At 44.5% G+C, this 18,726-nt stretch overlaps 1 protein-coding gene across 8 annotated transcripts in view; it reads left to right on the plus strand.

The window, feature by feature from the left end:
• Positions 1–18,726, plus strand: part of FRMD4A (FERM domain containing 4A) — a 299,740-nt gene that overhangs the window by 75,008 nt on the left and 206,006 nt on the right. The window contains exon 1 of one of the 8 annotated variants that reach the window (XM_045788208.2): positions 18,220–18,398. The exons of the other annotated variants lie outside the window; for them this stretch is intronic. The gene's annotated coding sequence lies outside the window, so the exon portion shown is untranslated. Of the gene's footprint in view, positions 1–18,219; positions 18,399–18,726 lie in introns of those variants that run through there. 8 annotated transcript variants of the gene reach the window in all.

Raw genomic sequence — 18,726 nt, forward strand, 5'->3', positions numbered from 1 at the left:
GAGCTGGGAGAGGGGCTTCCTGAAATAGCCCACAGGAGCAGGAGGATGGGATAAAACTTCATAAAGGACTCCAGGGCTCACGTATGGATGGGTCAAGCCGGGCTAGGCAGCCGTAGAGGGTGCCAGCATGCTTCTATTTTGGAGAGATTTGCATTTCTAATTTACTTGCAGCCTGCACCATTCCAGATAACGTTTACTTCTTAAAGCCCAGGCTTCAGTGGTGCTTAAATCTGACAATGTTGTGTTTGTTCTCTGAATACGAATGATTAGTGCTGGGAACCCCCAGTTCCCGAGCCAACTACCCAGCTGAAGCTCTTGGTTGGTGGGGTTTGCTCCCAGACTCTGAGAGCCAGAGGGACGTCAGGAGTCCAACAGGACTCCTCCAGGGGCAGGGGTTCCTACCACTCATGTTCACAGGCAGCCTCTGCAGGGACACTGCCAGTGACAGGACACCTGCCCACCAACTCCCAAGGAAGACTTCCCCTGGATTAGCAGCTCTGAGTCCTCCCTAGGTAATGTCTGTCCCCTCCCCACATAGTGGTCCTGGTTTCAGACATCAGCGCTCACAGACCTGACCTCCCTGGGAACAGCTCTCCAGGGAGCTGCCTCCCACCTTCCTTCCACTGGAGCTATTCTTTTTGGGGCCAACCTTCACCATCCCTTCAACCAGTGAAGTTGGCCGAGGGCTTCCCCATCCTCGTCATTCATCCTAATTGTTGAAATTGTTAAATTTGCAAACATTCATCTTAAAACATAGCCTGTGAAACTGAACACAGCAATTCATTTATGTTCTGAATCCCTTGGTCCTGTGAACACCCTTGTCAAGAATTTTGTACGCTAAGATGGCGCTAGCTCTTGGGCCCACCACATGACATTTTAGGCCCCACTAAGCGTTGTCAAAATTCAGCTGCAAATATACAGAGACAGAGAATTTGGGAGGGGGGTTTATTTTGTTCACTAACTATATCCTTAGTACTAAAAATAGTGTCTGACTGGTAGGATCTCAATAAATGTTTGTGAGATAAATAAATGGGGTTTGTGTACTTGAGAAGATTGTCTCCAGACTTTTTGTTTAAGATAATAGAATCCTCCAGTACCAATGGCAAAGAAGTCCAAAGACATTCACCAGAGCCCGGGTACAGAGGCTGTAATGAAAGCTGGATGTTAACAATTCACATGCCTTGTGATTCACCCATGAAAAGTGTACAATTCAGTGATTTTTAGTATATTCACAGAATAATGCAACCATTACCATCATCAATTTTAGAACATTTTTGTCATTCCCAAAAAGAAACTGTGTACCCATTAATTATTGCCCCCTGCCCCGCAACCACCCCAGCCCCTTAACTCTAGGCAACCACTAATTTATTTTCTTTATAGGTAGATTTATCTATTTTGAACTTTTCATATAAATGGAACCATAAAATGTGTCTTCTTTCGTAACCAAGTTCTTTCATTTAGCATTATGTGTTCAAGATTCATCTATGTTGTATCATATATCAGTCCTTAATTCCTTTTTTTTGTCCTTTGGTCCTCACTATATTTTTTTATTGTAGTAAAATTAACATACAATATGATATTAGTTTCAAGTGTATAACATATCGATTCAACAATTCTATATAGGACTCAGTGCTCACCATAACAAGCGTAGTCACCATCTGTCACCATACAACATATTACAATATTATTGACTCTATGCTCTATGCTGTACTTTTCACCCCGTGACTTATTTTATAACTGAAAGTTTGTGTTTCTTAATCCCTTTATCTATTTTTCCCATTCCCCCACACTCACTTCCCCTCTGACAACTGCGAGTTTGTTCTCTATATTTGAGAGTCGGCTTAGTTTGTGTGTATATGTTTGTTTATTTCTTCATTTCTTTTTTAAATCCCATATGTAAGTGAAAACATATGGTATTTGTCTTTCTCTGTCTGACTTATTTCACTTAGCATAATACCCTTTAGGTCCATCCATGTTGCTGCGAATGCCAAGATCTCATTTTTTTTTTAATGCATGAGTAATATTCCATTGCATACACACACCACATCTTCTTTATTCATTCATCTATGGATGGACACTTCAGTTTTTCCATAGCTTGGCTATTGTAAGTAATGCTACCATAAACACAGGGGGCATGTATCTTTTCAAATGAATGTTTTCATTTTCTTTGGGTAAGGACTCAGTAATGGAATTACTGGATAGTATTCTTTATATTTTTAGTTTTTTGAGGAACCTGTTTTCCATAGTGGCTGCATCAATTTGCAACAGTGGACGAGGGTTCCTTTTTCTCCATATCCTCACCAACACTTGTTGTTTCTTGTCTTTTTGATGCTAGCCACCCTGATGGGTGTGAAGTGATATCTCATTGTGGTTTTGATTTGCATTTCCCTGATAATTCAGTGATGTTGGGCATTGTTTCCTGTGCCTGTTGGCCATCGGTGTGTTCTATTTGAAAAGGTATGTATTCAGATCCTTTGCCCATCTTATATCGGGTTGTTTGTTTTTGTGATGTGGAGTTGTGTAAGTTCTTTATGTATTTTGGATCTTAACCCCTTACCAGAGCTATCATTTGCAAATACCTTCTCCCATTCACTAGGTCACCTTTTTGTTTTGTTGATAGTTTCCTTCATTTTGCAAGAACTTTATTTTGGTGTAGTCCCAGTGTTTTATTTTTGCTTTTGCTTCCCTTGTCTGAGGACGGAGATCTATAAATATGTTACTAAGGCTGATATCCAAGAGATGACTGCCTGTGTTTTCTTCTAGGAGTTTTATGGTCTCGGGTCTCACATCAGATCTTTAATCCATCTTGAGTTATTTTGTGTATGGTGTAAGAAAGTGGTCCAGTTATTCCTTTGGTGTAGCTGTCCAGTCCTTAATTCCTTTGGCTGGCTGACTAATATTCCAGTGTATGGAGGGACCACACTTTGTTTATCCGTTCATCAGTTGAGGAATATTTAGGTTGTTTCCACTTTTGTCTATGGAGACTAATGGTGCTATGAACACTCAGGTACAAGTTTTTGTGTGATGTATGTTTTCATTTCTCTTGGCTCTACTGCTAGGAGTGGTTTATATGGTCCTCTATGTTGAACATTTTGAGGATACATCAGACTGTTTTCCACAGCAGTGGCACCATTTTACATTCCCACCAGCAATGCATAAGGGTCCCAATTTCTCCCTATCCTCACCAACACTGGTTATGGAAGGAGGCTTCTTTTTAGTCTCATTCCTTATCTTGCATTCTTTTTAAATGTAGCATTCCTTTCCATGATATAAAGTGTTCATTTCCGGAATTGAAATTACTTACCATTGGGAAAAATCAAGGAAGACCAAAAATGGGAAGTATTTAAATGGTGTCTCTTCATCTTGGAAAGCTGAACTGTGTGAAAGAAGAGTGAAGGAAATGAAAGCTGTCGGTTTCAGTGTCCGTAGAGTTTCCCTTCTTTGTTTTGGTACCTTCACATTTTGAGGACATGGACGCCCCCGCATATGTGAACAGAAAGAGCAACATTTCTCACCCTGCTTTACGTACTATGCCAGCATAATCTCTAAAGATTCCCTGGGATGCTACCAAACTATGGGGCATTTTGAGGCTTCTGCTTATGGAGATGTTAAAAAATGCATCTTCTTGCACTTAGGGAACTGAAACCGTCTCTGGTCCAGTAGACAGTCTCTTAAATTCCTGGCCACCTAAGGCTTTCAGTGAAGATGACTGAGAGTATTCTTCTTTATTTGACCCTCATCGCGGTCGGTGGTTTTCATAACATGAAACGAATTTAGGATTAAAAAAGGCTTATTGTTCCCCATCAACTCTTTGCATTCATTTGTAGAACTTCCTTTTTATAGAAAGGATCTTAACCATGTGCAGGAAAAAACCATTCATAGCTTTGCTTAGTACTGGTTAGTGGCCAAGACTTCCTCCTTTTTAGTTGAAAAATAATAATGGTGGTTTTCCTTGAAAATGTGTATAATAGCCTTTTCAATGTCCCTGCAATAGTGATGGGTGTGTGCAATTTTTGTTTGTTTTCTTACACAAGAGATACCATGGTTTAGGATTGTTTTCATGTCCATAAGAACTAAGCCATCTTTTAAGTAAGCACCTAAGGACATCTGACACCTTTCGGATTCACGATTACTGTTAATTATGAATTCACAAGCTGTAATTCACTACTGGGTACTTTATGTTTAAATATTGTTAAAAAATTAAAATTCTTGTATTTTCAAAGGGAAGTGGAGAGAGAGAGAAACAAGCAAGCAAAAATGGGGAAATGGGGACATTTAGACATGACTAATGGAAATGAAAATTGGTTCAATCACTTTGAAGAGCAGATTTGCAATCCCTGGTGAAGACACACGTCCTGCAAAAAGCAATTCCATTTCTGAGTGTTTATCCTGCAGAAATTCTCAGACATGTGCTAAGGTGACATCTATGATCTCTGTGTGTTTTTATTCACTTATCCATTCATCTAGCAAATATTTATTGAGCACATACTGTCCCCCACGTATATATTACGGGTATAGCAGAGGGCAAAAGAAACAAAAATTCCATCTTCAAGGAGCTAATGTTCTAGGGGAGGATGACACAAAATAATCAAACTAAGTAAGGAAAATATATGGCAGGTAATTTGGTGATATGTGTTGTGGAGAAAAATAAAGAGAATAGGACGTGTTGGGAGGAGATTAAAAACTTTAATAGGATGGACAGGGAGAGCCTCATTGACAGCATGACAATTAGGGCTGCTTAATCTAGCAAATAAAAATATAAGACACCCCTCTAAACTTGAATTTCAGATAATCAGGGAAACTTTTTTGAGAATAAGTATGTCCCAGAGGCGCCTGGGTGGCACAGTCAGTTAAGCATCCAACTCTTGATTTCCGCTCAGGTCATGATCTCAGAGTCATGAGACCAAGCCCCACATCAGGCTCCATGCTGGGTATGGAGCCTGCTTAAGATTTCTCTCTCCCTCTGCCCCTCTTCTCCCTCCCAAAAAACAAAAATGAAAAAACAAAAAAGAATATGCATGCCCCATACAATATTTGGGACATTCTTATACTACACACTTACTCGTTGACCTGAAATTCAAATACAACTGGGCATCCTGTATATTGTCTGGCAATCCTAGTGACAGTTGAGTAACACCCTGCAGGAATGAGGGAGCAAATCAAGTGAACATCATGAGAATGTTTTTGAATGAGCGAGTAACTGGGAGACGGACGTGTCAGGCAGAGGAAACAGTAGGAGCAAAGGTTCTGGCCAACTGTAATAGTGAAAACTTAGAAGTAACTTGCTTTGCAGGAAGAGAAAGAGAAATAATCTGTGGTCTATTTGTACAATGGAGTCAATTGGGTGGACTAAATCTACATGTGCCAATATTGATAATTCTCAAAAACATTATTTATCTTTTGTGAAAAGGTAAATCTGTTTGGTTGTACTTCTGTAGGGTTTAAAAACACACAAAACGGTATATGCTGTTCATGGCTGCATTCATATGCAATCAAAGGACAAAACAATCATGGAAATGATATACAGCAAATTTAGAAGAACCTCAGTCTCTGGGGAGGGAAAGAGAAAAATTGAGAGGTGTCGCTCGCTCTCTCTCTCTCTTTCTCCCTTTCCACTTCTCTCCCTCTTTCTCTCTCCCTCTCCTTCTCTCCAGTAAGAAAGTCAGTCACATTTGGAACAACATGGGTGGACCTTGGGGGCATTATGCTAAGTGAGATAAATCGGACTGAGAAAGACAAATACTGTATGATGTCTCTTATATGTGCAACTTAAAGAAGACAAACTCATAAAAACCGAGTAGACTGGTGGTTACCAGAGTCTGACAGGTGGGAGAAGAGGAGAAATGTTGTGTAAGGGCACAAACTTACAACCAGTTAGTAAATAAGTTCTGGAGATCTAATGCACAGCATAGTGATTACAGTCAACAATATTGTATTATAAACTTCAAAGTTGCTAAGAGACTAGATCTTAATTATTTTCATCACAAAAAAAGAAATAATACTCAGGAGACATGACAGAGGTATTATAGTGGTAATCAGATTGCAAAATATAAATGTATCAGACAACCTGTTGGAGACCACAGACCTACACAATGTTCTGTGTCAGTTATATCTCAATAAAAACAAAAACAAAAACAAAAACAGAAAGGCAGTCTAAAGCCAAGAAGGCTGAATGTTCCATCTTAATGGTAGTTATTCAGGCCTTCATTTTCTGTACTTTTCTGAATGCTTATGTGTTTTATTATTTAAAATACTTTTTGAAGAAGGACAACAAAATTTAAAGAAAAGTAATTTTAGGTACCTTTATATTATGAGGAACTCAGTACAGTAGGAAGTAACTTATGAGTGTATAAATATTTGATCTAGCAACAACCCTGTGCAGATACGGGTCAGTAGGTGACAAATATCGGTGTACAGCACTCATGACCTAGTGTGAGAAGCTGTTTATTCTAATTCAGGATGAACCAAAGTCACTGGGGGCCCTGAGGCTGGCTGGGAACTCCTCAGCACCTGTCCCCTCACCTGTCCAGCAGAGGCCCTGACAGAAGCCTACGACCCTCAGTGCGCCACTGTGGATAATGAAGAGGACCACAGCTGGACAGGCACTGTACGTGTCCCAGGAGGGACCGGTTTTGTCTAGTCTGGAATCCCCATTGGATTTCCCCCTGAACTAAAGATTGAACAAACTTACGAAAGTCAGGCTCATTTCCTACTTCCCGGTACAGAATTTGTCTTACATAAAATGAAATTGAATTTAGATTCCTAAGAAATGGGATACAATTTTGGAGGCTCTGCCTCACTTCGTTGCTGTCACTAACTTGCTGAGTGACCCGGGGCTACAAGGGTCTGAGCAGGCAGAAGGAACCAGAAGTCCACGTGTGGGTGTGGATATGCTCTACCCCCATCTGAGGATGAGGTAGAGCGACCCTTCAGGGGTAAACGCTGTGACTGATCGTCATCCCTAGGGGCATGCATTTAAAGCAAACGGGGTACCCTCAACAGGTGAACAAAGTTGTGGGCTCCCTAAAGGGACTCGAATCCCTCTTCAGTGAGTCACAGATGGCCAGGGCGAACACTCTGTACAAGGAGAGGGCATGCAGTGTACTCAGAGGAAAGGAAGGGAGTTCAGGACACAATTATTTAGGGCAAGGATATTTCCTATGATTTATTTACAGGGGCTTAGCTCACCTGGGATCTCATTAAAGCTCACAACACTTAGGTATAGGGCTTCAACCAAGAATCAACATCTAACATAGTGGGCAAAGGGGCCTTACGCAGACACAAATGCTGCCAGATTTCATGCTCTTAGATGATGCAGATAATGCAAGTAAGAATATTAATAGCATATGTTTTATTAAACACATGCTCCGTGCCAAAAACTTCGCATACATTATGCAACGCAATCCTCAGAGCAAACCCACGAGTGGGAACCGGTGAGAAGTTTAGAACTCATTCGCCTAAGGCGACACAACTAGTAAGTTGTTGACTTGTGGTTCAAAACCAGGCAGTCTAGTTTTTTGTGGTCTGTACTCCTAACCACAACACTGTCGCTCTCGGCATTTTTGGGCAGGAAAGTGGATCATAACCCTGGTTCCAGCCTGCTAGGTAGACAGATAAGGAAGGCCCTGCCCCAAGACTCAGCTGACCCATTCAAAGTCCTACAGGGATAAGGAGCAGAATCAGAAATGTGATTGTGCTAAACACAAGGACATGGTGAAAATAGAATCCTTCAATAACTGCTATAATAGTACATACCAAGAATTATGTTGGGTTAGCAAACTGGGGACCAGCAGTGACTGTTATGCCTGCCATTGGACTTGGTCCCTCCAGAAAATACCTCTGTGTGTCTGCAGAACTCTGCTTGGGTGGGGATGATTTTGATGGCCAGGGTCAGTGATGAGCAAATGTCCCAAAGCTGAATGTTATCTTCGGTGCTTCCTGCTTCCCTTTCCTTCCTCAAGCCCCCCACCCCCACCCATCCACTCCACTAGAAACCATCCCAAGACACTTCTTCCTAAGAGTCCTTCATTGACCAATTTCTGCTTTTGCTCAAAATTAATCCTCAGTGGACAGAACACACTGGAGGCTTTGAAGACAGACTTCAACTCAGATCTGCCTCTTTCTGGGTGTGGACTTTTGGCGAGTTCCTTAATGTTTCTCAGCCTCAATTTCTGGTTCTGCACAATGGGAATGAGTCATACCCACTGTGCCGTGTTGCTGCGAGGATTGTAGAGGACACATGTGATGTGCCCGGTGCCACTCGGTAAAGAAGAGTGATGAGGATAGTGATGACGATGATGAGTAGCTAGTCCCAGTTTAGGTGGTGACCATTTGCAAGGGAATTTCCTTTGTAAAGGGCACAGGGGGCCATTTTCCTGAAGATTCTAAAGATACTTTCCTTTCTCTCTGCTGTACATCCCCTCTTCTACCGATCTCAAGACCAAAATTGCCCTCAGGCCTCCTGGATCAGCTGTTCTGAACTTAATGTTTATTTGCTTTGTTTTGGCCTTTGGGGGGACTGAAAGCAGTGGGATAGGAGAAAAGAACTAGAGAGATCTTCTCAAGAACACACTCAAGGTGAAAGAACATAAACAAAGGGAGATCCTTAGGTTTCTGCAAGCCAACACCAGAATAATTCAGTCACTAAGCAGACACTAAAAAGAGAGATGGATGGACAACCATTTTAAGAAGGAAATCACAGCCGCTGGGTTATTAAGTGTTTTGATTAGGCCTCCACAAGCACAGGAATCTTTAGGACACATTGCAGAGGTATTCCAAAAAAGCTGGGCTTCGGTGTTGCCATGTAGCATTGCGAAAGGCCCAGGCTCATTTGTGAGAGACAGAGCTGACTCACAGTTTCAGATTGGCCATAATTTGGGCCGCCTTTATTAAGACAATTAGATGGAATTGCTTATAAACACTGGTCAAACACTGGTGCCTACCATCACAGGCTCTTCTCCTGTTTTTTATTAGCAAGATGGATTTAATTATAAAAATCTATTGGGTAATTATCACAATGCTTGGCCAAAAGAAAGTGATAAAGCAAAATTAAACACACCATGTAGAGATTAATACATTTGGAGGACTTGGAACGAAACCCAATTCTGAAAACAAAAACAAACAAAGCATTGCCATGATTTCTACCTGTGAGGAATTGCCAGTAGAGTGATGAATACAGGCACATGTGCAAATGCAGGTGATAAAGTGCTATGCATACAGATACACATAAGCTCTCTTGGAGCGCTGGAGGGGGGCCTCTGGGAAGGCTTCCCGGAAAGTGAGTGTGAAGATTGAGGGGTGGTGGGTGAAGGGAGGGGAGGGAGGCCTCCTGGGCAGAAGTACAGCATGAGCAAGACAGGGGAACTTGCATATGCTTCTCACCTGCAGGGAGGTGGCAAGCAGGGAAGAGGCTGCGCAGGCAGGAGAGGGTGGTCAGCAAAAGGAAGATAGGGACGTGCCCTGTCATGTCCCAGCCCCACCCAGTGCCCCCTGATGAATATATACCCAGGCAAGAGCTTTACCCCTGGTGTTTTACCCTGGTGCAAGAGCAGGTGTTTCCAGAATGGAGCAACATGTTCATATGTCACTTTTGAAAGGGAGGCGACCAGTTAGGAAGGGTGTGCATCAGAGTTAGATTCTTTTTTTTTTTAATTTTTTATTTATTTATTTTTAAATATTTTATTTATTTATTTGACAGAGAGAGAGAGACAGCCAGCGAGAGAGGGAATACAAGCAGGGGGAGTGGGAGAGGAAGAAGCAGGCTCCCAGCGTAGGAGCCCGATGTGGGGCTCGATCCCAGAATGCTGGATCACGCCCTGAGCCGAAGGCAGACGCTTAACGACTAAGCCACCCAGGTGTCCCTAGATTCTTCTTATTTAAAGATTTTGTTTATTTATTTGAGAGAGAGAGAGCGAGCACGTGTGGGGGGAGGGGCAGAGGCAGAGGGAGAAGCTGACTCCCCGCTGAGCAGGGAGCCTGATGCTAACACTGGGGCTTGATCCCAGGACCCCGGGATCATGACCTGAGCCAAAGGCAGATGGTCGACCAGCTGAGCCACCCAGGTGTCCCCATCAGAATTAGATTCTTAAAACCACAGTTCTACATCTGAGAATGTTCATTCATTCATTTTATTCATCCCTTCAATGAATATTTATTGAATGTTTAATATGTGCCAGGGACTATTCTAGGCTCAGAAGAGTCAGCAATAAACAAAACAGACATAAATCCCTGCTCTCCTGGGAGGGGCAGGTAATAAACAAATCACATAAGTGAATAAATTGTATACAGTCTGTTAGCAGGTGATTAGGACAATAGAGAAAAAAACAGGGACGAGATTAGGGAGAGGGGCAGTAGCAGGAGGGCAAGTGGGAGGAGTTGCCATTTTTAAGGAAGATGGTCATAGATCACTATGATTTGGAGCATTTAAAGAATTGAATGGGGTACCTGGGTGACTCAGTCTGTTAAGCGTCTGCCTTCAGCTCAGGTCATGATCCTGGGAGTCCTGCGATTGAGCCCCATGTTGGGCTCTCTGCTCCTCAGGGAGTCTGCTTCTCCCTCTGCCCCTCCCCCTATGTGTTCTCTCTCTTGCTCCCTTACTCTCTGCCTCTCAAATAAATTTTTTTAAAAGAATTGAGTGATACAGTTATGAAAAAAATAACTTCCTTCCATTCCTCTCTACTAAAAAGAGTAAAAGAAGATGGTCAGCAAAGATCTCACTAATAAGGTAACATTTAAGCGGGGATCTGGAAAAGATGCTGGCTTGATTCCTCCTGATATCTGGGAAAATGCATTCCAGGCAGAGGAAAGTGCAAAGGCCCTGGGGCTAGAGAGCCTGAAAAGTAGGGACTACAGCAGGGAGGCCACGGAGCCTGGAGGAAAGTCAAAGTCAAAGTGGAAGAGTAGAATCCACTCAGCTGATCAGCAGAATCCACAACCCAGGAACTTGTTAGAAATGCACATTCTTACACTCCCAACCCCCTACTCAGACTATGAATCAGAAACTCCAGGGTTGTGGGGGGAGGTGAGACCCAACATCCTTTGATAGCCTTCCAGGTGCTCCTGATGCTTCCTAGTCTGAGAACCACTGGGTTAGAGCTGGCTCCAGAGACCTCCTCTTTCCCTGCTTTTCCTGGAAAATCTTAGATGATTCCATCAATTTCCATAGGTTTCAATGTTCTCTATGTATAGGCATTGTCAACTTTTTTATTTTCCAGCCAGGTATCTTTTTTTTTTTGTTTTTGTTGTTTTTTTTTTTAAAAATATTTATTTATTTATTTATTTATTTATTTATTTGTTTGTTTGTTTGTTTGTTTGTTTGAGAGAGAGCACAAGCAGAAGGAGTAGAGGGAGAGGGAGAGAGAAACTCCAGCAGACTCTGTGCTGAGCTCAGAGCCTGATGCGGGGCTCGATCTCACAACCCTGAGATCATGACCTGAGCCAGAACCAAGAGTTGGATGCTTAACCGACTGCGTCAGCCAGGCGTCCCTCTTTTTGAGTTCTAATTGTGTACATCCAATCCCCATCTCAACAAATAGCTGAACCAGCTTCCTATTTATTTGGTAGGTGAGCACTCTAGAAATTTGCTACACTGAACTCACCAAATTTATAATGTAAATTATGACCATTCTTTGCCATAATAATTTGGGGTAGGTCAGATTTGGTTTTGGGGGCAGAAGAAATCATCATATCACAAGCATGTGACAGCTTCCAGCCCCATCTCAACTCCAAGAAATTGACTTGCCTTTTTCTCCCTGGGGCTCAGGGGTCTGTATTCTCATAAATCCTGGGGCTCTTCCACCCACACTGACTCATCATTTCAATACATTCTTATTGCTTGCCTGCCAGATTGATTGATTGATGTCACCTGCACATAAGCCTCCACACTATTAGAAGTTACAACTGAAAACAGAATACTTGCTAAATTTTTTTTCCCATTCAATCAAATGTTTCTGTCTTAACTCCATTTTGTAATGAGGCAGTGAACCGACAAATAAATGACATGTATTGAGTTCCACCTGACACTGTGCTAGGCACTATAAGGAATGCAATGCCTCTACATACCCTGAAACTGGCAGGTAAGGTGAGTGAGTGTTACTAATATCAACTCTGAAGTCAGGTGGCCAGGGTTTGCTAATTGGCTCTTGCCTACTTATCATGTATAGGACCTGAGGTGGGTTATAAAACCTCTCTGTGCCGGGGCGCCTGTGTGACTCAGTTGATTAAATGTCTCATTTTGGCTCAGGTTATGATCTAGCAGTCCTGGGATGGAGCTCAATGTCTCTGGGCTCTGCACTCAGTGGGGAGTCTGCTTGTTCCTCTGCCCCTCCCCCTGCTCGTGCTCTCTCCCTTAAATAACCTTAAATAAATTTTTTTAAAAAGCCTCTTTGTGCCTTAATTCCCTTTTTCCTATAAGGGGTTAATAATAGTACCAACCTCATAGGGCTGGTGAGAAGATTGAATGAGTTCTATATAAAGCACATAATCAGTTCTGGCACTTAGTAAGTGCCAACTGAGCGTTGACTATGGTTATTAATACTTATTTCTGAGTAAATAAACAGAGAGGGTGAGAGAGCTAACCTGCGTATTTGAGCGCTTCTGATGTGCACTAGTTTCATACTCTGGTACTCACTGTAATCCAGCTGCTCCCTGGGGCTCCAAATTACATTAATTAGCTAGTGATGTTTTGATTGATTCTTGTCTGTGTTTCAGAAAGCCTTGCCCTGGGTTTTTGTTGCCACGAGTTGAGGCAGCTAAAACTATGATCCCAACCAGGAAAAAATAATAAGCAATAATCTAATGTAACGAGAACATAACAAGATTATAAAACATAGCTATTAAAAAAACGATATTGCTATTTAAAAAAAATAACAAAATAAAACACAGCTATTAGATGATTTCTTCATGGACCCCAGGGAACATGGTTTTAAGTACTTGCTGTCAAGTCATGAGAGGAGATGGAATTCTTTCTTTTTGATTGAAGTGGTTCACAATTGGCCTTGAATTGACCTGGGAGTGAGGAGAAAAAAGGATTGGGTATAAAAATATAATAGGGTTCACTTAAAATCCGTCAAGCACAGCAACTTGCCGCAGAGGGGTCTCGCCCTGTCCTTAAAATCTGGTCGGAGTATGGAAATGAAAGACACCAGTGTTACTCTCTGCAGAGATACAAAATGGAATGTAACTGTGTGTACCGTAGTTAGGAACTACTGTATCAGTACAAGTTCCGATCACCTCCAGGGACCACCAAAGCCAACTGTGATTCAATCCATAATTAATACTGTATGTAAAGTAAGTTTGCAACCTTGCTCACTGTGAATCCCAATATATATGTGGGAGGCAAGTGTGAAAGATGAGGGCTCTGAGTCACAAAAGGATGACTTTGGGTTCAAATCCAATTAACAGAGTTGCCTCCGCTAGTTACTTAACCTCTTTAAACCCCCAAATGCCTCATCTGTAGAAGGGGAACAAAAATAGTTTCCATCTCATAGGAATCTTGGGATGATGAAATTGATGAATGTTTAGAAAGTGCGTAGCACAGTGCCTGGTACGAAGTACATATTCCTAATGTTAGATATCAGTTGTATAGTTTTGAAAATCCTTAGTATGTGTTGATCCCATAGTCTTCATAGGGCTGAAGATAGATAGTATCATCAGGCCCTTTATTTTAAAGGTGAAGAAATGGGCATCAGAGAGTTAAGAGACTCCTTCACGGTCACACTGGACCTTCCAGGTGGAAGTCCAGGACTATCCGAAGCTACTGGAAAGGATTATGTAGCCCAAACCCAGACCCACTCTCACACTGGCGTCCGTCCTCAGCGAGACAGCTACACAGAGGCAGGGGTGGGGGCCATCTTTCTTCACCAATTGTGGTAGCCCAGCCAAGATCTGAGCTGAAGAATCTTCTACTAATGGCCCATTTACCACCCAGAACTTGTTTAGGAAAGCTATGACTTCAGATCCCAGAGTTAAGAACCTGGTACTTTTTTCACTAGTGTAGCAGGGATATTTTTGCTCTGCAACTCCAGGCATAAAAAACAGCACGCTAATTTACTTCTCTAAACCCAGTGAAATCTGACTACATTCTCACTCGCAAAGGTGGTAGGGATTTACTCATTCTTTCCTCTCCCCCAGCTCACACTGTACCTTAAGACAGGAAAGGGATCTCTTGTTTATCAGTCCAGCCTAGTTGCCACTGAGATGCTCAGTCCCCAAGAACTTGAGGTCCATTTGAAAGTCAAAGACTCCATCCCTCAGAAGCCAAACCCCAAGATCCTTTGCTGTGCCTAAGACACACCTCTTAGAACTTAGTACCCCACCCAGTGTCCACATGCTGCCCGGTCAGATGTCTGGCGCCCTCTTGAGGCACTACAGAGACAGAGAAGGGGTCTCTCTAATTATAGATCTCGCTCCTTTCCTTCTGGGGGTACTGCTGCCTGTCTCCATCCCCCATTTCCAAGCCTCAGAGCGCCTCTCTGCCCTTTGAGGGTTCAGCTCTTTTCAAAGTAAACCTTCCTAATTCTGTGTAAGAGGCAAGGCGAACCCCAGACATTCAAGTCTCAAAATCCTGCTTGCCCTGTAGAGGGGCAAAAGGAAAAGTATTTCTCCTTCTTTCTGAATCTTCTCCAGCAGCTGAAGGAAACACAAAGGCAAATGTCCAGAAACCAGCCTGCCACGTTTCTTTTTCTTTTTTCCGAGTTAGACTCTTCAAAAAGTCTTAAACTCAGGCTGAAAATGGAAACACTATATTCTTTCATCAAGACTGCATGTTAGGGCTGGCCGATGGACCAACACTTGCAAAGATCCTTTGATTCTCTGTGCTTTGCAAGTAACTGCCTGAATTCTTGGTGGTGGAATCAGCTGCTCTTCGGAAAACAAACCATTACAGAATTCCGACTGGCAAAGCTTGCCATCCATCCACTCTCAGGATCACCGCTGGTGAAAGAGAGGATATACGTGCTTCATATGTCCATTAACTTCCAGATAATTTAAGTTTGAATTGTATCTCATTCATCAAGTTTTACCATGGCCTATTGTCTCTCGGTACTTAAATTCTTCAAATAAAATTTTTCTTCCCTACACTTTTATCCATTCTTAGTCTGGGCCTCAAACATATAAGGTATAGGGTAAAGAGATCCTGTGCCAGGACTAGCCCGGGCCATGAGGACAGCCTCATGGGGCTTATGCTTAAACAGTCAGGCCCTGTCCTAAATGGTTTATATACATTGATTCATTTCATCCTCATAGCAACCTTATTATGCCCACTTCCTAGATGAGAAAACCGAGGCACAGAGAGGTTAAGAAACTTATCTAAGGCTATACAGCTAGATTCAAGCCCAGACAGTGTGAGCTTTTAACACAGGGCTATGAATATAGATTGTGGTTAAGTGTGAACAAGGAAATAAACAGGAAAATGATACAAGGGCTACCTGGTGGGGCAGGGAATGGTAGGGGGGCAATTTCCATGTGTTGATCAGGAAAGGTTATGGAGGAGGCAGCAGTGTTTGAGCTAAAACCTGAAGGATGACAAGGAGCCGGCTATACAAAGACTGGGGCCAGGAAGGTGCATGAGTATTCCCGGCAGAAAGAACAAGAATTGCAAAAAAAGCCAAGTCTGGAAAGAGTCTCTCAAGGGCAGAAATGTGGTCCATGTGGCAAAGCATAGCGGGGGGTGGGGGGAACGGAGAAGAACAGGGGATGGACATAGAGAAGATGCTTTCAGGAGCAATGAGAAGCTGCTGACATGCTTAGTCACAGAGATTATGACATGATGTGAGTTGTTTCTGAAGTCACTGGCTGCTAGGTGACAAGGGGATGAGTGAGAACCTGGAATAGAGGGGACTTGGAAGAGGGTTATGTAGCTGAGGGTAGAGGGTGACATGGACCTGGTAGGGTCAAGTGGCAAGAGATAAGGCTGGATGGAGCAGGAGGACTTGTTGCTCAGGACATTCTGGCTGTCTGAAGAAGTGTGGCCTTTACTTCTAAGAGCCAGAGAAGCCCAGAACAGGTGGAAGCAAAGAAGTCCTGTGATCAGAGCTGAGTCCTAGGAGAATGAATGGAGCTGGTATGGACAATGTGCTGGAGGAAGCCTGCAGTCCAGTCAGGATGCTGCTGGAGACCTCCCAGTGAAAGGTGAGGGGGACTCAGTGAGGCCAGGGCCGGTGTTATTCATTCAGCAAAGTCTAACCATCACCGAGCACTGTTGGACCAAGTCAGACAAGGGGCTGCTCTTAAGGAACTTTCCAGAGCCATTTATGAGGACAGGCTTGGTGATAACTTGAGTGAAGGAATGAGAGAAGGGAGGAAGTAAAAGACCCCTCTATCCCTGTTTCTGGCATTTGGGGGGGGGGGGTAGCTGTGCAGGAAGATGGGGAATCTGCAAAAAGGATTTGCCAATGGGACAAATTCAGTTCAGGACAAATTAACAATTCCATTGGCCAAGGTGGCAAATCATCAGGTAGATGTAGGAGCAATCCAATGACTCTTTGAAGGATGGGAACTAAATACCCCAAAAGAAAGGTCTGAATACTATCTATCACCCCTTCACTAGCTGGTACAGTCAAAACAGACCAGCACTGGAAATGCTCTTCCAAAGAGATGTGCTCCCTCTGAGCGCTCCCTCGACTACATCATGAAAGAATTGGGCTTTGCATTAAAACGACTTTCAGGGACTCCCAAGGTACAGAAACCTCCCATTTAAACACGGCTTCCCATGACTCAGATTCAGATAATCAAGTTCCCCAGTCACGAGTTTGTGATGACAACAGGTTGAAATAAGATAGATCATCCTTATCACAGGTGTTCGTTCACCTTTTTCTCCAATGCTAAATGTATAGAGATTCCCTTTCGTTGACTGTGAGACCTCTTGAACTGCCAGAAATTTTCACCAGAGATCTTTAGAGAAGAATACAAGAACTGCGTCTGGAAAGAGTTAATTTTCAGTCATTGGGAAGAAAGAATATGCAATGTTTCTTTTTTATTACAAATTGTTAAAGTATTAGCTCCTGCCAGTGTCAGGGAAATAATTGTGCTAGATCTAAGAGATCCTTCAACGGTGGTGAAAGAGGAAGCCATCTCTCCCTTGAAGGATGGATGGATGGATGGATGAATGGGTAGAAAGATGGGATTTCAAGCGATGAGTGAGTTTTAGAGAAAGATTTTACCCCTGAGACAAGCCGGCATTCCCACCCACAATAAGCCGGTGCTCCTGTCTGCCTCTCCCTTTATTTTATCAAACCATGTTTTGACAATTCGTGGGGAAAAAAAGTGTCTAGGGCAAATTGAGCTGCTGAAGCAATAAACATTTAGACACATAATGTGAATTGAGTTATTGTTCTTGGAAGGGATATTCTCTGAGTTTGTTTCTCTTTTTTGGAAAGAGAACGTGTCAGCCTGTTTCCCTCCCCCAGGTCTCTTGAAATGGAAGTCTCGCTTCCCTGTAATTGTTGCAAATCCTTGACAATAGCCCCAAGACTAGCTTATCTCGCAGGAACTTCCATTTCCAAAGAGTTGAGGGAGATAAAGACTCAAAACAATTGGATGCTATCGAGGGGTAAGAGCTGCATCTTCAACCCCATTCGGCCCAGGTGGCCTCTCTCAGCGGCTCAAAGGGTAGGAGAGGACCCCGCGGTGGATTTGGTGGGTTTGGGGTCGGGGTGGATCCTGCGTTTCAGAATTCCTGCTCTTCCTCTCGCACACCTGACTTCGCACAGCCTCTCCCGGTTAGCAGGCGCATTCGGGACCTAACTTTGTCCTGACTGCGTGTGCAGCGGCGGGGGAGCGCGAGGTTTGGCCAGCTCGGGGCGCCCCGGGTTCCCGCGGCGTGGACGGACCGCGCCGCGCTGGGTGCGCGGGGCGCGGGCGCTCATTGTTGTCCGGGCGCGGGCGGCGCGCCAGGCCGCGCGGGATCCGCCGGAGCCCGCCTTCCGCATCACCCCGCGGCCGCCGGGCCGCCCGCGGCCCGCCTGCCTCGCCAGGGCCAGCGCGCAGGAGGTGGGGTAGGGGGCCGCCGGGGGCGTGGCGCGGGGCGGGGAGGCGGGCAGGGCGCCCCGCAGCATGCGGCGGGCCGGGCGCGGGCGGGGGGCGGGCCGGCGGCGGTGCGCCCTGGCGCGCGGCCAGGCTCGGCGTGAGAGGCGCGAGCGAGCGATGGGCTGACGGCGGACCCGCGGCGGGCGGCGGCGGGGCCGGGGCGGCGGCGGCGGCGGCGGCGGGGGCGCGGGGGCGCGCCGGGACCCGGCGGGGCGGCTGCGGGCGCCGCGGAGGAGGCGGAGGCGCCGGGCGCGGATGCCGCCTGCTAGGCCACGGGCCTGCGCACCCCAGGGCGAATGGGACGCCCGTTTCGGTGGATCCGCCGCTACAAACCTGAAGTTCCTCGGCTCCTAGCGAAGCGCAACAAATAAAAGGTAATGTGTCTTTGTTTCCCAGCCGCGCCTGCTGGGAGGCGGTTGATTATGCAGCACTTCTGTGTCCATTTTTAAATGCTGGGCCGGTAAAAGGGACATGACACTTCTTTACTGGAAGCGTAGAGTATTTAATGTCGGGGATGTGACATTTTTTCAGTGCAAACCCCACGTGCGGCACCTACTACACTCCCTTCTGCTACCCGTCCCCTCCCCCCCCATACACTTTCTCTGGCGTCTCAACCTTACGCTGTCTGAATTTACCCAGGGAGAAAGGAAAGGACATTGCAGAAAGCAGCCCTGGGTGGGATTTTTTTTTTTCTTTAAGAAA

This window comes from Ursus americanus, chromosome 31 (assembly GCF_024610735.1).
Source record: "Ursus americanus isolate L20-20 chromosome 31, mUrsAme1.1.p, whole genome shotgun sequence".
NCBI classification, from domain to species: domain Eukaryota; kingdom Metazoa; phylum Chordata; class Mammalia; order Carnivora; family Ursidae; genus Ursus; species Ursus americanus.